We start from the raw sequence: 23219 nt of genomic DNA on the forward strand, positions 1-23219 counted from the left end.
GATTCCATCTGGGGAAATCAAGTTTCCAACAATTAGAAAGTTCAAATACAACTTGAGGCTGGGCGCGGTGGCTCATGCCTGTAATCCCAGAACTTTGGGAGACCGAGGCGGGTGGATCACGAGGTCAGGAGATCGAGACCATCCTGGCTAATGCAGTGAAACCCCATCTCTACTAAAAATACAAAAAATTAGCCGGACGTGGTGGCGGGCATCTGTAGTCCCAGCTACTCGGGAGACTGAGGCAGGAGAATGGCGTGAACCCAGGAGGTAGAGCTTGCAGTGAGCCGAGATCACACCACTGCACTCTAGCCTGGGTGACAGAGCGAGACTCGGCCTCAAAAAAAAAAACAAAGGAAGTTCAAATACAGCCCGAAGCTACCTTAGAAAGTACCAAATTCCTCAAACCTAAAAACATATGTTTCAAGATTCCTCAAACCTAAAAACGTATGTTTCAAGACTGGAAGATCATTTCTCTAACATATTCCAGAACAGAATTAGGCTTGAGCGTCAAGACCAGACATGGTGATCTCTCAACGTTGCTCCCAACTCCTTATAAATGCATCACCAGTGAACTTGAAAATGTCAGTGAATTCTCTGTCAGCAGAATCTTGCAGAAAGAACTCCAAGCCCATTGTCCCTAGAAAGCATGCTCGCCCATGACCCCTGGGCTATACCGCAGTGGGGTCAGGCTAAGTGCCCTGCCAGGACAGCCCCTTGGAAAGCAATGGTCTTAAAGGGAATTTGACACTGCATTGTGCACCTCATACAAACAAACAGTAATAAAAAGCCTCAGCTTAGTTCCATCTGCCAAGTCAGACCTCACTTGAACGTATTTTTCTAGCAAATCCAATGGTCAGAGCCTCTCTTCTGAGTCCCACTTGACAGCCTCAATTTTTCCACCTAGTCTGCCCTTGAGTGAACTTCCAGACTTCTGCTGCCGCAACCACAAGCCAAGGTGCCCTTCAAACACTTCCTGCTTTCTTATCACAGTTCTGTGCCCTAAACCCCCCCTGCTCTCCTGCCGTCGATGCCCAATGGCTCAGCGCTGTCCACACACAGATGTTGGAGCCCTCGCCTCCCTCTCGTGGACTCACCTCCAGGAGGATGAAAAGCCTGTCTTTGAGTTTCTTGCCCTCTCAAACTTCACTCTGTTTACAACAAAAGTAACTACCCACACCCCCGCCAGAAAACCAGCCTCGACACCCAACCAGTGCATTTCCACTCATTCAGTTCCTCTCTCCTGACCATTGCCCAGCGACCAGGAATAACCGAGTCCCAGGTCAGGCTCTGCGTCCTCCTGGAGCGCAGCCTCTGTTCTAGGTCATCCTGAAGAGCTGCCTGTGTGCTCAACCAAGCTGCTACCCTGTCACAGATCCCCTCCCTGGGTGTCCATAGGCTAGGTGGGGCCAGGGTGGTCAATGGCCATGGGGACATCATAAGCCCCCTCCTTCACACGCAGGCCCATACCTAACTTGGTGCTTGCAAGTCAGGGCCTTCCAAATCGCCCTTAGGGCCAGCAGGGGCCCCACAAAGGCTGACCCCATTCAGGCCTCAGCTGTCAGGTACATAATGCTCCTGCACCCCAGTACCGAGGCCACGCAATGCATCTGGTATTGGAAGACCCCCTGGCAGGTGTCCTGGAAAGCAAGGCGGGGCCGGGAGGAGTAGCAAAGGCCTGGTGACTGTGGGATGAGGGACACTCAGGGAGTGCAGAGCAGGAGGGACCAGAGAGCAGAAATGCACCTGGGCCTTCAATGCCCTTGGGCTCTCTGGATCCCCACAGGGAGCTCTCCCTGGCCTCACTCTCCCCACCAGGAAGGCCACTTTCCAAGTCTTCAGCAACCAAAACTGAACAACCACTCCACTGACCATTCACCTTTCCTTTCTATCTCAATGCCCAAGGCTTAGATATGCTCAGTGCTCCCCAAACCCAGACTTTTCAAGCAGGCTAAAAATAAATAAATAAATAAATAAGCTGCCTGGGCCCCATTCTCAGAGTCTGATGCAGTAATTGGGACCAAGGCAATGATCCCATATTATTATGAAGATCCCCTAGGGAATCCTGCCACAGATTCAGGTGGGAAAGAGTAGGAGTTATCAGCCAGACTTCTGGTGTACATTTCCTGGTAGGGCCCTCACCCTTAGGTTGGACCCAGAGTAGGGGGACAACACACTCCGATGATGATGGTGGTGGTGGTGGTAGTGGTTACTGGCATAATGTACTGCATGCATCTACCTTTTCACCTACAGGACATGTGCACCAGCGTCTTGTCACTCAATGCCCCCATGGCCCAGGGACGTCAGCCTTCTGCAGGACATGTGCACCAGCATCTTGTCACTCAATGCCCCCATGGCCCAGGAGGTCAGCCCTCCGCAGGCCCCCTTTCAGAGTTCTAGGCACTCTGACCATGTCATACTGCTAGAGGGGGCAGCACGGAGCCCAGGTGGGGCTTTGGGCAGGGGCTGGGCTCTTTCAGGTCCGGGAGAACCAGAGCCTGGCCCAGGAACAAGCCCTTTTCAATCAAGATTCCAGGTGCCTTGTTTTCAGCTTCCTTCCCTCCTTTTCTCCACTTGCTGGTAACATTCCAACATCCCGGAGGGAGGACCCAGGGAAGGAGCAAAAGGAATCGATACTGTGCGGATTGTCACTAAAGCCCCTTCTAGGCATCCTGTGTCTCCGACTCAGAGCCCGACACTGGAAGCCCTGACCTGTGGAGCCAGATAGGCTGTGTTTACCCCCAGTTCTGCCCCTTACAGGTTAAAGACCTTGGACAAGCTACCCAACCTCTCTTCCCCAGTTTCCTTACAATTGAGTTAAGTATATTATAAAGGGTTTGCAATGATGCCTGGCTGAAAAAAGAAAGTGCCACATCAATGCCTGTGGTTATTATTATAATGCCAGTGCAGCCAAATGTACTCCTATGATTAAGGTGACTTGAGTTCAAGATAGAGTGGCCAACGGTGCCTGGCAGGCCAGCACCTAGCAACCTGGGAGGCCCTGCCTGAGGCTCCAGCAACAGCACAAGCTTGTTGTTAGAAGGTTGTCCTTGGCGGGTGGGAATAAGGGAAGCTGCTGGGGACCAAACAAATGTCCAGGCAGAGAATAAAGGCCCAGCCGGCTCACCAGCTGATCATCAAAAATAACCAGAGGCCGAGGTGCAGATGGCCACCTCCAGGCAGAGGTCTCAGCCCATAGGATGCACGCTGAGCTCTCCAGCCTAGTGTGTCCTTACCCGAGGGTGTTGCTAGGTTTCATTCTAACCTCATCTGTCCAGGAGTTCGGCAGCGAGCAGGGCAGGTCCCACTTCTTCAAAAGCACTCAGCAAAGGTGGGGAATTCTCAAGCAACCTCCAGTGACTTTCTGGGAGAACTCCTGGTTACCTGACCCACCAGGCCCTCCCTTCACAGCAGCAGCTAAGGAGCCAGGACTGACTGAGCTCCCTCCCTCCTCAAGTCTCTTTGCGCTGGTAAACTCTCCCTGCCACACTCCCAGCCCCCATCCTTCCTGCAGGGGAGCTGGCTCCATCCCCACTTCCTGGAGTACCTTCCCAGACTGCTGGGACAGGTCAACAGCCGTAGTAGTCTCACTTCAGGTTTTTCAAACGCCTTGTAACTGGGCTGCGTAGCCTTTGTAATTTTCCATGATTCGGGAGGTTCTCGCGGCTGGGAGCTCGGTGAAGTCAGGCATTGCCATGGGACCACCGCACAGGTTCGCACAGAGGGGAGGGCTGAGCAGCCTCGAAGCCGAGCCCTTGGTGTCCCCTGCCCAACAGGCTCACCTCAGGCCTCCGTGTTATCCTTTCCTTCCCAAACAAGCCACCAGGATTCCTCGTGACTAGGCCTGCCACCAGGGCGTTCTGAACAGGATTTAGGGCCACCGCGCTGTGCCCTACGGCGGAGCGGGCGAAGGCCCTCCTCTGCCACAAGCGCTCAGGGCTCTCGGCGCACAAACTTTCTGGACATGGCGCAGTTTTTCATCTGGACCCGTGCTCGAGCAGAGCGCCCACTGCTAGGCTGGAGCACTTGACCACTCAGGGTGCCACTGTGCCGAGCCCGGCAGGACAGGTTGAGGTGGACCGAAGCGCCCAGGTGCCCCGCCTTCCCCCCAACCCGGCACGCAGCGCAAGCCAAGGAGCCTGACGGGTTCCTCCCGGGCGGGTAACTGCGGGTGCCAGGTGTCCAGGCGGCCCCGGCCCTGATCGCCGCCAGCGGGTCACCGCAAAGGGGCCTGGGTCGCGAGCAGTCCCTCCCCGGGACTGACGGGCAGTTCGCGCCTCGCCCGGAGGCCCTCCCGGAGCCTGGCCCAACGGTCCCCGCCGCGCCGGCCGTATCGTTCCCGGCATCTCAGCGAGTTTCCAGTTTCTCCCTACCTCAGTAGGGAACCAAGAAGCAGAAGGAGTTCAGGTAACACTGCGGGACTGCAGAGATTTCTCCCAAACAAAGAAGCCAACGGACAGCACTCCCGGTCCTCGTCCTCAAAGAGAAAAGGCTTACCGGTGCTCCCAGGCGGGGGCCTTGGAGGGCAGGCGGCGGACGAGGAGCCAGCTTCGGGGACCCCGGAGGACCCTCTTCCACCAACCGGCTAGGGACTCGCAGGACCACCTGCCCCAGCCTCGCGACGCCAAGCCAACAGGGGCGGCCAGGGCTCTCGGCCGCACGCAAGGGGTCCCAGGCGCCCAGCACTCTCCCAGCACCCCCGGAGGCGCCCTGCCCGGCTGACCCCAGTGCTCGACCCTCGGGCGCACTCACTTGCCGCGCCGCGCTCCTCACACCCGCTTTCACCTCCGGGCGGGGCAGGGGGCATAGGCGGGTCCCAGGCGCCCAGGTTCCCCTCCCCAGCCCGGACCCCGAGCCGGGACCCCGGTACAGGCGCCGCTCACCTGCCGACCTCCGGGCGGCGCTCCCCGCCCCTTGCCCTCCTCCGCTGCCTCCGGCTTAGCTCGCGCCTTCTCGACCCGCCGGCCCTGGCTCTCACTTTAATCTCAGGAGGCGGCGTCCCAGGGCCCAGGGCAACACCCCCAAATGCGCGTCGCGGGTCACCCCGGGCGGGCGAGGGCGGGTGCGGCGGGAGGAGGCGTTTCCCAAGGGAAGCCCGGGACGGGTTCCCAGTCTGGCTCAACCCCGGCTGCGGCCGGACCCAGGAGGGACTCTGGGGCACTTCCCGGGCCCTACCCCAGCGGCCAGCCTGCCCCACTCGGGTCCGCGGCGCAGCGCTGCCCGAGGGCTCGAGTTTGGGTTAAGGAGGGGGATTCCGGGGAGCGCTCCTCGAGTCCTGGATAAGCCCCCGGAGCTGCTACCTCACGAGCTCCTGCAGGCGGCCGGCCCCGTCCTGGCCTCCGGGGAACCCAGTGTGGCCTCTGTGCAGTGACCCAGGAGTCAGCCTTGGGGGACCGCTGGCCCAAGCACGAGTGGCAGGGACACAGCGCCGGGCGCCCAAGACCCTCCCCAGTCCGCCTAGGCTGGCCTTTCTTGGCCCCCACCAGCGTCCAGTGGAAAGGGCTCCCCAGGAGGGTCCCAGGTCTCTCTGCACCACTGGCCAGGGTGGGATTGAGGAAGCGGTGGGACACACCTCAGTCAGGAAGACGTGGCTCTTCCTGGGCACTTCAGAGGTTCTTTCCAATGTTTGCAATTGCGGGGGCTCAGAATTCACCAGAATTTAATAGGACTGGAGGAGACCAGAATTCACCACCCCAAGTAGGACTGGAGGAGACCAGAAGCTGCTACCCCAAAACAGTCCTCTTTGGCATACTGATGATTTGGAACTGGTTATGTTGAGAAACTGCAGACACGGGAGTACCTCTGAGAAACTGCTCTTTTGTAAAGGAAATTTGCACCTATAAAGGAAATGTTCATTAGTCAACATATTTGTACCAGGAAGAGAGCTGTTCCCGACAACCTCTGTCACCTGGGAAACTTTTATCTGCCTCACTGGGCAACCTGTGTTCGCCAGACACCTCCTCTCCTTACGCTCCCCTCACTCCTCCACCACTCCCCAGAAGCCTCAAACCCCATTTCTTTGTGTCACTCAGAGTGACAAATCATCTGGCTGCTGTACCTTTTTTTTCTCCAGAAGGGGTCTCACTCTGTTGCCCAGGATGCAGTGCAGTGGCTCAATCCTGGCTCGTTGCAGCTTCAACCTCCGAAGGCACAAGTAATCCTCCGACTTCAGCCTCCCGAACAGCTGGGACTAGAGGCGAGTGCCGCCACACCCAGCTAATTTAATTTTTTGTAGAGATGGGGGTCTCCCTATGTTGCCCAGGCTGGTCTCCAATCTGGGCTTAAGCGATCCACCTGCCTTGGCCTCCCAAAGTGCTGGGATAACAGGGGTGAGCCCCGGCTCTGGACCCCCCAATCACCTGGCCTGCTCTTTAAGTCTTATATTCTTGTGGGATTCCCATCTGTGAGTACATACATTGAAACAGCTTTTCTCTTGTTCATCTATTTGATGTCGATTTAATTTGTAGACTTCCTGAAGAATCTAGAAGGGTAGAGGGGAAGCATGCTTTCTCCTCCCTTGCATAATATACAAATCAACATCAACATGATTTGCTTTAAAATGAGGTGAAAGCAGAAAAAAGCCCCACTCAGTCCCATCCCAGGCTGCCTTGGCTCACTGTTCCCTTCCTGGGAAGCTCTCCTGGAAGTCTCCTGTCTGGCAGGACTTTCCTAGTAAACCCTTCCCTCTCACTCCCTCCTTTGGCACCTTTTGTGGTCTGCTGGTGGCACCTACAACAGGGATTGTCCCAAATATGCCCCAGCCCTCCCCATCCCCCACACTGCCCTGCTCTCCAGTCTGCCCCAGTGGGAGACCCTCAAAAGACCGCCTCCAGCACACAGGTCAAGTCCAGTTGTCTTTCGGCAGCAACTCACTTATTTCTGTCTTGACAGTGTGTTTAGTGCCTGCTACTTCCACCCACAAACCAGGGAGTAAGTGCTGCCACAGACTCAGACCTCTTGTAGTGGTTGTTCATTCACCATTTATTTTTCCTTTTATATTAATAACCAGGGTTCTCCAGAGAAACAGAAACAACAGGAGATATACAAATATTTACATACACATATATATGCACACACATGTATATACACACATCTATATTTCTATATATTATTTATAAATATGAATATTTTATATATTATAGATAAATACATATAAATAATATACACATAAACATGCGTATTTATATGCATGATATAATACGGATATGATATATATTATACATAGCTTATATGTAATAAATATTATCTATAATATATATAAAGATTTATTATAAGCAATTGACTCATACAATTATGGAGGGTGAGAAGCTCTACATTCTGCCATCTATAGACTGGAGACCCAGGAAAGCTGGTGTTGTAGCTTTCAAAGTCCTGAGAGTCAGAGAACTAGAGAGTAGATGGTACAGATTCCAGTCCAGGTCTGAAGGCCTGAGAACCAGGAGTGCTGAGGGCAGGAGAGGATCAAAGTCCAGCTCACACAGTAGGCAGAGAGCAAATTCAACCTTCCTCCCCTTTTCTGTTCTGTTCAGGCTCTCAACAGATTGCCCAAATTGAGGGCAATGAGTGTTACACAGTCTATTCAAACATTAATCTCTTCCAAAAACACCTTCCCACACAGACACCCAGAAATAATGTTTAACCAGTTACCTGGGCATCCCATGACCAGGTCAGCTTGACACATAAAATTAACCATGGCTGGATGCAGTGGCTCCCACCTGTAATCCCAGCACTTAGAAGACTAAGGTGGAAGGATCTCTTGAGCCCAGCAGTTTGAGACTAGCCTGGACACTACAGCAAGAACCTGCCTCTACAAAACGTTTTTTAAAAATTAGTCAAGAATGGTGGTGTGCACCTGTAGCCCAAGCTACTTGGGAGGCTGAAGTGAGAGGATCAGTTGAGCTGAGGAGTTTGAGGCTGCAGTGAGCTTTGATTGTGCCACTGCACTCCAGCTTGGATGACAGAATGAGACCTTAGTTTTACCTAAGCGTGAATATATATATATACCATAAGTTGACCCCTTGTCAACTTCACACCCACACATCTCCTTACACCATACTTTATCTCTAAAGACAATAGCAAAGTAATAATTTTGCCTAATGTGATAAAACTCTTCTACATACCACCAAAAAATGCACTAAGCCCTTCCCCAGAAGTGGATGTAAAATTCTCAAGTGTTTACACTTCTCCTTGGTATTCCATAACTAAAACACCATAACGTAAAATTAACAATACTTAATACAATGATATAATGTCAATACACCTTAAGTTGTGTAATAAGGGAATATGAGAGAAAAGAAAACAGAGATATATACTGCATATGCAAATATGTGCACAAATGTATTTAGAAAAAAATGAGAAAATATTCATGACAATCTAAGGCTTTGTAATAGGTTGCATGGGCAATAGCTGGTGTTTGTAACTGTCTTCTTCCACTACCCACTCTACGTTCTCTCTGCCTTCGGAAAGCATGGAAACTGGCCATGGTTCTTAATCTGATGGAGTGATAAAACTTTCATTCCTTAAGGGTCTGGGCCATTAATATCCCTGCCTGGATTGTGTTGTAGTTTTCCATTGGCCTTAATCACAAGCATGGTAAAACTAAAAGATACCCTAAGGAATCACTGTATTCCAGACACACTCTTCCTTACCTGCCTGGTGGAGTAGTAGTAGTCTAGCTTCTCCTTGATAGTCCAGATCGGTCTCCCCAGCCAATGCCATAACTCTCTCCTTGCCTGTTGATTCAGAGGCATGTGGAGCTCAATGTGGCCAGGTGGCAGTCGTAAATTCTAGTTTAATGGAATCACTGTTGTGTCTCCTGGTGGCAGCATTCCTCCCTCTGGAACTAAGACCTCTAGGTCAGCAGAGCGTAAAGTCACAGAAACAGGAAGCAAAAATTTTGCTAGTGGGCCACTTGGAGTAATAGTGCGTGGTGCCACTCCCATTTCCACCCCTTGATTCCTGGACCCGTGAATCCTGGCTATGGGAGAAACAGCACCGCATATTGGATGCTGATTTGGAGCATACACAGCCTTCTGGAGAACCTTGCCTCAGCCTGCAGAGCATTTTCACCTAGCCGGCACTGTAACTGCGTCTTTAAAAGGCTATTCCACCATTCTATCAAGTCGGCTGCTTCATGGGGGTGGGGAATATGGGAAGATCAGTCGATTCCATGAGGATAAGCCCATTGCCATGCTGTTTGAGAAGTCAGTTCCTTGGTCAAAAGCAATGCTGTGTGGAATACCATGATGGTGGATGAGGCATTCTCTGAGTTCCACCAGAAGCACTGTGTGCAGGGAAGACAAATCTGCATCCAGACTGTCTATTCCAGTAAAGACAAAATGCTGCCCCTTTCATAGTGAAAGCGGTCCAATGTAATCCGCCTGCCACCAGGTTGCCGCCTGATCATCCTGGGGAACCGTGCCATATCAGAGCCCTGGTGCTGGTCTCTGCTGCTGGCAGATGGGCACTCAGTTGTGGCTGTAGCCAGTTCGGCCTTGGTCAGTGAGAGTCCATGTTGCTGAGTCCATGCATAATATCCTTCCCTGCCACCGAGGCCACTTTGTCCATGAGCCCATTGGGTGATGACAGGAGTGGCCGGGGAAAGGCTGACTGGCATCTACAGAATGGGTCATCCTATCCACTTGATTTCTTTTTTGGAGATGGAGTCTCACTCTGTTACCCAGGCTGGAGTGCAGTGGCACAATCTTGGCTCACTGCAACCTCCGCCTCCCGGGTTCAAGGGATCTCCTGTCTCAGCCCCCTGAGTAGCTGGGATTACAGGCACCCCCCACCATGCTTAGCTAATTTTTTGAATTATAGTAGAGACGGGGTTTCACTGTGTTGCCAAGGCTGGTCTCAAACTCCTGAGCTCAGGCAATCCACCCACCTTGGCCTCCCAAAGTGCTAGGATTATAGACGTGAGCCTCCGCGCCCTCCCCACTTGATGACTAAAGTCCTCTCCTGGCCGGGTGCGGTGGCTCACACCTGTAATTCCAGCACTTTGGGAGTCCAAGGGGGTGGGGGGGTTGGATCACCAGGTCAGGAGTTTGAGACCAGCCTCGGCCTCTAAAATCCAAAGATGCCTTCTAAGCATGTGCCTCTGTTTTGGATTTTAGAGGCAAAACAGTTGGATGTGTTACTCTGGCCCACTTACTGAGTGACCTGAAAAGATGCTAGTTTTGAGTGGGTCCCAGAACAGGAGAAGGCTCTACAACAGGCCAGGCTGCTGTGCAAGCTGCTCTGACACCTGGGCCATAGGACCCAGCAGATCCAATGGTGCTTGAAGTTTCAGTGACAGAGAGAAATGTGATATGGAACTGTTGACAGGCCCTGGAGGTGAATTGTAGCACAGGTCCTTAGGATTTGAAGCATATATAATAATAATAATAATAATAATAATATGATTAGCATCCAAACCCAAATAATTAAAAAATGGGATGAGAGGAGGGAGGAGGAGATGACTTAGTGAAACCAAGCAAAATAAAGCAAAGAAGAATGCCTAAATCTGCAACTGCTCCGCCTTCCCCTGGATGTTCTATCAGCTCGTCTGATTCCAGGGCCAGGTGTGTATGTCCAAGATGATGAGCCCCTGCCCCAGGCCCAGCTTGACCCTCTTGTCACTGTTACAGGCAGTGGTCTGGCCTTGTGGGCTCCAGCTCATGCTCATTGGTTCCAGCTTGTTTTTCCTCATTTTATAACCTTCTTCCCTTCCCAAATGCTTGCCTTGTGGACTTCAAGTCCCAACTTCAGATGCAACGACAAGAGCCATTGAGAGACCGCTTAGTCAGATCCCACAGTTTGACCCAGAAGGCCAAATCCTCTAAGCAATCCCTTTTAAAGACACACACACACACACACACACACACACACACACCCCACCACATCATTATAGCACGTGGAACACAAAACCAAATGAGTGCTCAGCGTGGAGGAACCTTGAGGACACTATGCTGGGTGAAATATGCCAGTCACAAAAAGACAAGTACTGTATGATTCCACTATTATGAGGTCCCTAGAGAAGTCCAAAGTAGTTATAAAGACAGAAAATAGAATGGTAGGTGGCAGGGGCTAAGGGGTGAAGGTGGAGGGTTGGGAGTTAGTGTTTAACGGGTAGAGAATTTCAGTTTGGTAAGATGAGAATGTTCTGAAAATAGATGGTGGTGATGATTGCATGACAGTGTGAATGTACTTAATGCCACTCACCTGTACACTGAAAAATGGTAAAAGTATAAATTTTATGTTATGTATATTTTACACAATTTTAGAAATGAGCTACCATTTTATACACACCAGACTGGCAAGAATTAAAATTGCTCAACAGTATGTATGGCCAAAATGGGGGATCTGCTGGGGGCAGAGGGAATGAGAGGAGCATATAAATTGGTACAATCACTTGAAACCCTTTTCAGCATCATGCTGTAATGTTGAAGATATGAAAATCTTTCACCCGGAAATCCCGCTGCTAAGTATGTGCCCTAAAGAAACTCTTGCAACATACCAAAAACCTTCATATGTTCAGAGAAGCACTATTTCTACTGCAAAGCCTGGAGAAAAAGAAAACAAATACTGATAGGAAATTCTGTAAGTTCCTACTGATAGGAGGAAAGATAAACGTGCAGTGGTGTATGCATGTGATCCAATCCCCTCCAACAATGAAAGATGGTGAACTAATGTTGTATCCACACGGATAACTCTCAGAAATAAAGTATTAGGCAAGAAAACCAGTTGCAGATCTTATTTGCATAAAGTTCATTAACAACCAAAGCTAAATTATGTATAGTCAGAAATATATACTAAATCTATGAAAAAGGGAAAGAAATTGATAAACACAAAATTCAGTAGGGTGATTCCCCTAGTAGAAATGAATGGAGATTCAATGGGCCTGGGGGTACAAACTGGGGAACTGGGCAAAATAGTATTGCAATAATCTGTTTCTTAACCTGGATGAGAACCTAGGTAAATACATGGGTGTTCACTTCATTTTTTCTTCATTCCTTTTTTGTATTTTATATATGTATATATATGTTTTTGTATGTATGAAATATTTCCTAATTTGAAAAGTGACATTTGGGCAGGTGTGGTGGCTCACTCCTGTAATCCCAGCACTTTGGGAGGCCAAGGCGGGTGGATTGCCCGAGGTCAGGAGTTCGAGACCAGTCTGGCCAACATAGTGAAACCCCATCTCTACTAAAAATACAAAAAATTAGCTGGGCATGGTGATGGGTGCCTGTAATCCCAGCTACTTGGGAGGCTGAGGCTGGAGAATCGCTTGAACCCAGGAGATGGGAAGTTGCAGTTAGCCAAGATTGTGCCATTGTGCTCCAACCTGGGCAACAAGAGTGAAACTCTGTATCAAAAAAAAAAAAAAAAAGAAAAAGAAAAGTGACATTTGATTCTTCATTAATGGATTTTAAAATGTGTGTACCTGAAAACGAATAATGCAGCTATTCATGATGTCAGCAATAAAACAATGTTTGTTCCAGTGTTTGTCCCAGTGTCTGTACTTTAGTTTTGATGTGAACCAGCTCTAAGATTCCCACAAGTACTCGTAGTCAGAAGGCAAGACAGAGAATTCACAAGTTCCTTGTAAAGACAGGATGTGTAGAATGCTATAGATGGGATGATCAGCTCTCACAAGAGCCAGGTGAAGCAAATCTCTTGAGTGCCGAGGACCTTTGGCCATGTCCTCAAGGGATGAATGAAGTCCCTTGTTTAGAAAAAAATAAAGACTGTCTTAGTCTGTTTTGTATTGCTGTTACAGAATACCACAGACTGGGTAATTTTACTAACAATAGAAGTTTATTTGGCTCATGGTTCTAGAGGCTGGGAAGTCCAAGATTGAGGGGCTGTGTCTGGCGAGGGTCTTCTTGCTGCATCATAACATGGCAAAAGGTATCACATGGTGAGACAGCAAGAGCTAGAACACATAACCTCAAAACCTCAAGCCCTCTAATCATCATTAATCCATCCCTAAGAGTTAAGTCTCATGACCTAAACACTTCCCATTAGGCCACTCTCCCAATACTGTTCCATCAGGGATCAAGTTTCTAACATTCTTACCATAGCAAAGACTTTCATGGATCTCTTCATACAACCACCAAGCTTTCAGCAAATTCTTCAGATGAATTCCAGATGCCAGTTGTTCAAACAAGGAAAAGGTTGTTTAATATTTGTTGTTTTTCATGGTTGAAACAAGTTATAAGGCTCAACCCCAAGGCTCACTGTGTATGCTATAAAAACAATTACCTTTTACTGAATATTTGCTTTGCCAGTCACAGTGCAAGATGGATATGCTGATTTCCCCATTTTACAGCTGAGAACACTGGGGTTCAGAGAGGGCACTTGACTTTGCTGCACCACATAGCCCCTAGGAGATGGGCAGCTGAGTTGGAATCAGGAGCTGGGGTTCCTGGGGACAGGATTTGGGGAGGGAACCCTGTTGGTGGGGTTGTTCTGCTCCCTTTCTGTCCCCAGGGGCCCCAAGTCCTGCAGGCTGTCTTAGCTCCAGAACCCAGAGGGAGGCAGTTGCAGGGGGAAAGGTGTTTGGGAGAGCATGGGGAGTGCAGCAGCAGCTGAGGGTGAGAAGACACCTGGTCTGCTTCCTCTCCTGCTTCCCTCTCTGTGGGCCTCTTTCTCCTCCCACCTCACTGCTGTCACCTCCATGTGGAAACCCCTGTGTCTAGGATGTGTCACCAGCTGCTGAGAAATCCTCTCACTGGGTAGGCAGGTCTTCAGGAGGAGGCTCTGGGACCTCTGTCATAATTCTAACTGGTCCCAACACAGCGCATTCACAATGATAGGGGGACACAGGATCATTGCAATAAGAACTCCCCCTGTGAAAATGTGGGGAGGAGGCTTATATGTCACTCTGAGTGACAGAAAGGAATGGAGGTTTGAGGCCTCTGGGGAGCCCATTCTGATCTCCTCCAGTCCTATTAAATCCTAGAGAATTCTGGTCTCCAGTCCTATTAAATCCTGGAAAATTCTGGTCTCCTCCAGTCCTATTAAATCCTGGCAGATTCTGAGACCCCGTGATTGCAAACATTGAAAAGAGCCTCTGAAGTGCCTGGGAAAAACCACATCTTCTGGGCTGAGGTGCGGCCCACCACTTCCTCACCCCTGCCCTAGTCAGTGGTGCAGGGAGACCTGGGCCCCACAATGGAGTGCACTATCCTCTGCCTTGCTGTGTGAAAGACTTTTTTCATCATCCAGGACCAACATTTTCATTACATTGTTGAATGCCAACATTTTTAGACAACAAATGGCCACCTGGTGAAGTGCAGATGCTAATCAGATATGAGTACCTGCCGTACCCTTTAAAGTTTTTAATAGATGCAGCACTAGCTCCAGCAATAAGAGTTTATGATTAAACAAACTTCATTAAAGGTCAGCTTCCAGAATTACCTTTCAAGTTCACATCCTAGGCTTTTTGAAAAAGCACCATTTTGAATGAAAGGCTACAGAGGTCAAAGATGGGTGAGGTATCACAAGGCTTCTTTTAAAAGGGCCTACAAGGTAATATCACTGCCCCAAATCCTTCCCAGAAAGGCAGCACCTGCTTTCCATGGTTTAAAAAGTTATTTGAAGACCCTTGTTAAAGATGGAAAGGCAGATTATTCAGGACCATTGCAATAGGTATAGGCTCCACGGCAATGGGACTTTGCGGCATAGGAGAGACTGGGCTCCACTCTGATTACAGCACAGGCAAGTGGGAACTGATAGCCCAGGAGAAGAGTGGGGTCCGTGGATAGAAAATCACTAAGAGGAAACATCAGGGGTGAGGGGGATTCTGGCTAAACTGCCCTTGCTGAGGACAGGCTGGGGTGATCAAACATCATCCGGGGGATAGTGGAGGGTGAGGTAACCCATCGGATATCGAGGGTGGAGTTCTCACCAAACTGACTTAGCAGGGTTCTTTGCTGGAGCTGGATTTTAGAAGGAAGTTCACATATGGACCCTAAAAAAAACTCAGGAAGTTGACTGAAGTTCCATTAAGCAGAGTCTTTTAATTTTAAGTCCTGGTGAAACTTTGCAGGATATGCAGGTTTGTTACATAGGTAAACGTGTGTTATGGTGGTTTGCTGCACCTATCAACCCATCACCTAGGTATTAAGCCCAGCATGCATCAGATATTTTTCCTAATGCTCTTCCTCCCCCCACCCCACTCCTGACAGGCCCCAGTGTGTGATGTTCCCCTCCTGTGTCCATGTGTTCTCATTGTTCAGCTCTCACTTATGAGTCAGAACATGCAATATTTGGTTTTCTGTTCCTGTGTTAGTTTGCTGAGGATAATGGCTTCCAGCTTTATCCACATCCCTGCAAAGGACATGATATTGTTCCTTTTTATGACTGCATAGTATTCCATGGTGTATATGTATCACATTTTCTTTATCCAGTCTGTCATTGATGGGCATTTGGGTTGATTCCATGTCTTTGCTATTGCAAATAGTGCTGCAATGAACATACACGTGCATGTATCTTTGTAACAGAATGATTGATATTCCTTTGGATGTATAACCAGTAATGGAATTGCTGGGTCAAATCAAGCAGAGCATCCTTGTCATCATCTTGTCCCTTGGGAGTTCTCCACGGCCTGGGAGTTCCCTGCACTAGGAATGGATGAGGAAAGGCAGCCAGGGACTCCAGCGTGGGGCAGAGGGAGTTTGGAGGAGACACTTCTCCCTCCCCAGGACAGGAGCCCTGGTACCTAGCTCTGTCTGTGGTGTGGGGCAAGGAAGTCCCACAGCAGTGGGGAGGGGATGGCTGGGCTGGAGGCCAAGGGAGGGCAGGCACTAGCAGTCTGAACACCCTCTGTTATCCACCTCAGCTAGGGCCCATTTTGAAGAAGGTGTGCAAGATTTCATCTGCAAAATGGAGGCTGCTGCTTTCAAAGGTTTGAAAGTCCCTGCTGTTTGAGGAGGAGGCAGGGATCGATGAGACCCTGGAGGCATCAAAGACTCATCCAAAGAGCTTAGTTTGACCTCAGGGCAAGGGCATCCTGGAAGGGTTGAAGAGGGAAGGGACTTCCTTTCTCAATGTATGGAGGTAGAACGTGCACCTCTGATTTCTCCTGCCCCCTCCCACCTTCTGCCCACCCCAGCCAGGTCCAGAGTAGGAAGGGGCACGTGCCTGTGTTCTGGGGGCTGAGATGCCAGTGTGGTTGGAAGCCCAGGAAACTAGTTTTAGAGCTTCATTTGCATAGACAAAAATCTACCTCTCCTATATTTTTAACATCTTACTAAAATGTGTTTCTAAATGAGTAGTACAGCTTTTATTATCTGTTTCAGAACCCATTACCTATGGTCTGTCAAGAGAAAATAAAGTATGTCTGTTGCCAAATGCAATTTTATATCCAGAAAGGTGGCTCTGATAGAATGGACCTCACTGAAGCCCTCCCCTAAGGCTGGGCCCTTGCCCTCCTCCACTCCCACCCAACAAAGAGGAGTCTCTTCATGGGTGAAGATAATCTGGGTCATATTTTTTTTCATTGCTTAGAAAAATGAGAAACATTATTCCACTTAGAATAAGTTTTTAAATATCTAAAATTCAAGGTTTTGTTCGCAAGTTTTTGGTTTTTTTGTTTTTGTTTTTTGTTTTTTGTTTTGAGATGGCATCTCGCTCTGTTGCCCAGGCTGGAGTGTGTGCGGTGGCACAGTCTTGGCTCACTGCAAGCTCTGCCTCCCGGGTTCACGCCATTCTCCTCCTCAGCCTCCTGAATAGCTGGGACTACAGGCACCGGCCACCACGCCCGGCTAATTTTTTGTATTTTTAGTAGAGACGGGGTTTCACAGTGTTAGCCGGGAGGGTCTCAATCTCCTGACCTCATGATCCACCACCTCGGCCTCCCAAAGTGCTGCGATTACAGGCGTGAGCCACGGTGCCTGGTCGTTCATAAGTCTTTATAATCGTAAAATATGCTTTTTGATCCTTGTACATTTTTTTTCTAGCTAAAATACATGCAAGTAACTTCATAAAAATAGGTTAAGCTGGCCAGGCATGATGGCTCACGCCTGTAATCCCAGCACTTTGGGAGGCCGAGGCGGGAGGATCACGAGGTCAGAAGATCGAGACCATCCTGGCTAACACGGTGGAACTCCGTCTCTACTAAAAATACAAAAAGAAATTAGCCGGGCGTGGGGGCCAGCGCCTGTGGTCCCAGCTACTCGAGAGGCTGAGGCAGGAGAATGGTGTGAACCCGGGAGGCGGAGCTTGCAGTGAGCTGAGATCGCACCACTGCACTGCAGCCTGGGCGACAGAGAAAGACTCCGTCTCAAAAAAAAAAAAAAAAAATTTCCACGGATGCTCCCGCGGTGCTCACGCTTAAACACCTTTGAGGCTCTGGGTTAGTTTGGGGCTCCCAAAGCCTTGGCGGCCAGGCACTGCTTCTGCTGCTGCACTTACCCCCCTTCAACTCCTCCCAGTCCCAAAACCCCGCTGGCGCAGAGTCCATTTAGGGAACTGCACCTGTTTTTCATTTGTTTTGTTTTTTCCTGAAAATGGCTGACCCAAAGTAAGGTTCACAAAACCCTTGAATCGCTGCGTTTACAGAGAAACAAACACGACATGTAGCTAAAGAGGGACTGAGCAAAGGGTCCCTGAAACATGCAGATCCATAGGGATGGGGGCGATGGGCTTCTGCGCTGAACAGGAGCGACCCTGGGGTGGCTGCATGTCGCAGATGGCTAGGTCACTCCTCTCTCATTTCTTCAGGGACAAAGAAGCAGTACACTGCCAGCCTGCTGTTATCACTCCCAGCACCCGGTCAGGAGCAAGCCAAATGACCAACCAGCAACACAGTTCATCCTACTTGAGCACCTCTGCTTCCAGATTCTGGGATATATCACATGCTGAGAACAACTTAATTATCTATGCACATGTATGTGTATGTGTGTATGCACGTGTATACACATATGTGTACAAACAGGCATATATACAGTATATATACATAAATATAAATATAGTTAAATGTATATTTATATTTATAAATGTGTATAGTTAAAGATTCAAATACACAACTGCCCATTTTTCCCACTGATTTTGGAAACCATAGCAGCTTTAGTAAATCTGTCCTTTAAGAAACAAGAACTTTGGCCAGGTGCAGTGGCTCACGCCTATAATCCCAGCACTTAGAGGGGCCAAAGTGGGTTGATCACTTGAGGTCAGGAGCTTGAGACCAGCCTAGCCAACATGGCTCTACTAAAAATACAAAAATTAGACAAGCGTGGTGGTATACACCTGTACTCCCAGCTACTTGGGAGGCTAAGGGAGGAGAATCCTTAAACCTTGCAGGCAGAGGCTGCAGTGAGCAGAGGTCGCGCCACTGCACTCCAGCCTAAGCGACAGAGTGAGACTCTGTCAAAAAAAAAAAAAACAGAAATGAGAACTTAAACCACCTGTGCCCGGCACCCCAAACAGTTCCCTGTGTAATTAAGGAGAGACTTTGCTCTTCCACTGTTTCCATTCACGTGACTGGCAAAGTCATTCCAGGAGACTCCAGCCCAGTAAATGAAATGGGGCAAATTTCTCGTGGAAACCTCCAGAAAGATCTATCAGCTCTTCAATGGAAAGCAGCAACTCTGTGCCCTAAGATTCTTTGAATCTCTCACCTTAAACCCCTTGTCTAGCTGTCCTCACCAAGCCTGGGCTGTTGCAACATGGTCCACACCCATTCCTCACCAACTCCTCGACCCTTTGACCCTTTGACAGGGAATGTTCCACCTTATCCCAACTCCAATCTTCAGGGGGTTCCAACCTTGCCCTCCTGCCTCCCAGGCACTGCGTGACTTCGTTTATCACTGTGACTAATTAGCCAACTTTGTGTTGGTGTGTTAGGGATTTGGAGAGCCTATGTCTGCCAATAACCAGTGCCAACTATACAGTGATAAACTACTCAATAAAACTAACAGAGAAAATAAAACAGCGGCTATGTTCCTGGTTGTAAAAGTCTTCCAATCATGGCAACAAAATGTCTGCTGTAAAACAGTGAAGAATTCTACTTCACTTAAAAAGACCGGGCATGGTGGCTCACACCTGTAATCCCAGCACTTTGGGAGGTCGAGATGGGCGGATCACCCAAGGTCAGGAGTTCGAGAACAGCCTGGCCAACGTGATGAAACCCCATCTCTACTAATAGTACAAAAATTAGCTGGGTGTGGTGGTGGGCGCCTGTAATCCCAGCTACTCAGGAGGCTGAGGCAGGAGAATCACTTGAACCCAGGAAGCGGAGGTAGCAGTGAGCTGAGATCGTGCCACTGCACTCCAGCCTGGGCAATAAGAGCAAAACTCCGTCTCAAAAAAAAAAAAAAAAAAAAAAGAATTCTACTATAAAAAGAAAGCAAGGGGTGGGGGGCAGTGCAGAAGCTACTTCCTTCTTTACCTACTCTGTCCTTCAAAAATCACCTGCAATCCCTTAGGCTAATGGCAGTTTGAAAATTGTTTTAATATCTGAGATGCTAAAAAAAAATGGTCAGGAATTTCAAGATTCCTGCTCAAGGTGAGTTAGACCTTTTAGGTGATGAGGTCATCACAGGTGACAAGAAGTCACAGGCATGTGTGCGGTGAGTATGCTCGCCTCCTGGGAGCCACCCAGCCCTGTGTGTGAGAGGCATGTGGAAGCTGAAAGCACCTGTGCTCAGAGCCTGTGAGCCGGCTCGGCCCGGCATTTAACTGCTCACTGAAACACTGGCTCCTGGTCACCCCAGGCAGCACACTGGGAGGGACTGAACTTCACCCCCAGGGTGGACTATGGGTGCCGGGGTGGGGGTGAGGATACCCACCTGCCCAAAGGATAAGGAAGATGCACCAAGTCATGCAGGGTGGACCATCTCAGCTCCAGGGACCCCTTAGATCAGAGCACAGCTTTGCCCCTCACTGTACCTGTAACTAATTCTGTAATCTCAGAAAAATTGCTCAGCTTCCCCGAGAATTAGTTGCTTTATCCATAAAATAGGCATAATAACATATTTCTGGGTCATGAAGGATTAAATTAACCAATGAATAAAGAGAGACTTGTGAACGACAAAGAGCTAGCCAAATCCAAGGTATATTTTCCAAGAAGTAGAGAATTCAGGCAACTTGCAAAGCAGTCTAGAGCTGGACTGGGCTGGAAAGAGATATCCATACCTAGGGTTGCCATGTGTAGTTGTTCAGGTTGTATACTGCACAAATGTAGGGATGACTTTCACATTCGTAGTAATGAAGGATATGTATATTTAACATGACACTTTCCTGCAGATGCTTTAAAATGTCTATGGAAAGGATGATGTATTCATATTCATAAGAAAATATTGAACAAACTCATGGTGAAATTATCTGTCCATATCCTATTTTGTAAGATGAAAGAAACTAAACCTTAAAACTGAACTCTCTTCTACATGGGTTGTAACATTGAATCACAGTTCTGTATCTTAATTGTTCTGTGACTTACATATACCGCTGGAGGCCAGAAAAAAAAATCATCAACTTTTAAAAATGCATCAATTAACTTTAGATTGACCCAGAACAAAACTGTCAGTTGACTGTAGTGGGCCAAACCAGATACAATGTATCTTACTAGAAATACAGAAATTTACAAACATTTGAACTGACATTTTAAAACTAGGAGACTTCACATAAGATTCAGCTTTCCAGCTTCTCTTTAAAATATGGGAGACCTGGCTCACTGGGCCACCTTTTAGAGGAGCAGGAAGGAGCTCCCCAGCCCTGCGGGCATCTGAGTGGCAGCCCTGCAGGGAACTGAAATACCATTGCCCTAAGCTGTTCCAGGAGGCACTGGGGTCTGGTCAACCCCTGATGCCCAGCAGCGAGCTCCAGAGACCCGTCTCCCCGCATGATGGAGGTCAGAAGCTGCCGCCAAGCACATGAACCACCTTGGCTTCCCTCTGTGCACCCTCTCCACTTCCTAACTTCCCTAGCTTGGAAACAATGAGGAAAAGGCTGGGCGCGGTGGCTCATGCCTGTAATCCTGGCACTTTGGGAGGCCGAGGTGGGCAGATCACCTGAGATCAGGAGTTCGAGACCAGCCTGACGAATATGGTGAAACTCCATTTTTACTAAAAATACAAAAATTAGCTGGGTGTGGTTGTGGGCGCCTATAATCCCAGCTACATGGGAGGCTGAGGCAGGAGAATCACTTGAACCCGGGAGATGGAGGTTGCAGTGAGTCGAGATCACACCATTGTACTCCAGCCTGGGTGATGGAGAAAGACTCTGTCTCAAAAAAAAAAAAAAAGAAAAAGAAAAAGAAAGAATGAGGAAAATGATGGAGGCCCCACACCTGCGCCCCTGCATCTGCTCTGCAGGGCGGCTGCACACATTTACTGCCCACCTGTGCCTGGAAGTTCAGAGAGCAGAACATGGAGCTTCCTGCAGCTTCTGTCCCAGCAGGGAAGGCAGAAACTAACAAATAATGGAAGTGTAGCGCTGGCGCTAAAAAAAAAAAAAAAAAGTAAAGCCAGGAAAAGAGGCCAACCTGACTATTGAAGGGGCTCCATCTCCGGCAGGAGTCTGGGAGGGTGCCCATGTGCAGGAGAAGCAGCAGGTGCCTCTGCATGGGAAGAGCTTTCAGGAGGGCAGTAAGAGTGCATTACGGAAGGCCCTGAAGACTGCAGGAAGAATTCAGGATTGCATTCTGGATGGCTGGGACCAGAAAAATTACATACCCTGGTTAACACTTCAAAAGAAACAGTCTGCTCTCTGCTGTGTTACTTTTTTTTTTTCAGTAGAGACAGGGTTTTGCCATGTTGGCCAGACTGGTCTCGAACTCCTGACCTTAAGTGATCCACCCACCTTAGCCTCCCAAAGTGCTGGGATTACAGGTGTGAGCCACCGCGCCCGGCCTATCTGCTGTGTTACAAGCGAAGTGCTGGGAGCAGTGCCAAGGAGGGGAGGTCCTAGCAGAAGGCTTGTTCAATAGTGCCCAAGACATCCTAGAGCGGGGGATGGGAGTGGAGGACTAGCAAACAGAATATGGGGGCTAAGGAGAACTGGGCAGTCAGAGGTGACCCCAGGAATTTTAGTCTGAATAGCTGAAGGAATGGAGCCGCCACTGACGAAGGTGGGGAAAGCAGATGTGCAAGATGACATCAAGAACTTGGCCTTGGACAGGTTCAACTTGAGGTGCTAATTAAACAGTGAAGTGCAGGTGGTGGCAGGCAGTTGGAGTTGAGGGGATGGAGATGTGAACTTGGGGGTCGTCAGCAGGGAAGTGCTACTTAGAGCTGGGGCCCAGAGGAGCTACCCAGGGAGGGAGGGTCAGCCGTGGACAGAGCTCTGGGGCTGCCCACGAGAGGCAGAATGGGGGAATTCCAGGAAAGATACGAATGAGCAAGAAGCTGTGAAAACAATTTACGTCCACCTGAAAAAAGTGCACGGCACAGACATGGAAGGAAAGGAATGAGGACAATATTAAAGTATTAAAATTCCATGTACATCAGACAGTAACGAAAAATAAAAATAAACCCAGTGTTGCCAGGGATGTGAGAAATAAAAACATTATTTTGTGGCAGGAGGGGCACTGAAAATAGATTTAATGTTGTCGAGAGCAGGCACCAACTATGCAGCAGGAGTTATAAAACTCTATCTCCAGAAATATTCTCTGAGTGGGGAGGTAGAAAGTTCAAAAAGGAACAAATGATAACAGCCTTCTCAAAGCTCTGAAAGCAGTGCTGTCACACTGGGCAAAGGCAGACCTCACCTCAATACCCTGTAGCAGGGGGACCCCTAAGCACACAGAGGCTGGGTCTCAGCAGGTGGGCGTCTCAGTCCGCAGGTGCAGGGGAGCCAGTGGCCTTCGGTCCCACAGCTCAGCGGAACTCTGGCTCCCAGCTCCGGAGCGACCTAGCTGGCCAAGGAAAAGCCAGGAAGACCCACGGGTCACTCTCTCCAGCTGCCACCTCCTTCTCCTGAGAAATAAAGTCCACAGCCAGCTCCAGTCTGCCAGAGGGAGAGAAAAGGGAAAAACAAAAGAAAAATACATAAATTAACATCCAAAAATAACTGGGCACATACAAAACCACTAATAACGTCACAGCATAGGACCGGACAGGATCATAGGCCAGGAACTTGCCTATAGCGTGAGATTAAGCAAAATAACAGAATTAATAATAATAACAATAATGAAGTATGTGTTGTTCTAGATGGAGTGACTGACAAGGCTGTTGCCCCAAAAGTTGAAAGTAATGACACAATTGCTTTCTCACCATAAAACTGCAAAGGCAGTTCAC

General features: G+C 49.1%; 1 protein-coding gene across 1 annotated transcript in view; it reads right to left on the reverse strand.

Annotated features, from left to right (window-relative positions):
* Nucleotides 1–4960, reverse strand: part of LOC105472601 (transmembrane serine protease 2) — a 40672-nt gene extending 35712 nt beyond the window's left edge. Inside the window, exon 1 of the mRNA XM_011725990.3 lies at nucleotides 4881–4960. The gene's annotated coding sequence lies outside the window, so the exon portion shown is untranslated. The remainder of the gene's footprint in view (nucleotides 1–4880) is intronic.
* Between the last annotated feature and the right edge of the window lie 18259 nt (nucleotides 4961–23219).

This window comes from Macaca nemestrina, chromosome 4 (genome assembly GCF_043159975.1).
Source record: "Macaca nemestrina isolate mMacNem1 chromosome 4, mMacNem.hap1, whole genome shotgun sequence".
Lineage (NCBI taxonomy): Eukaryota > Metazoa > Chordata > Mammalia > Primates > Cercopithecidae > Macaca > Macaca nemestrina.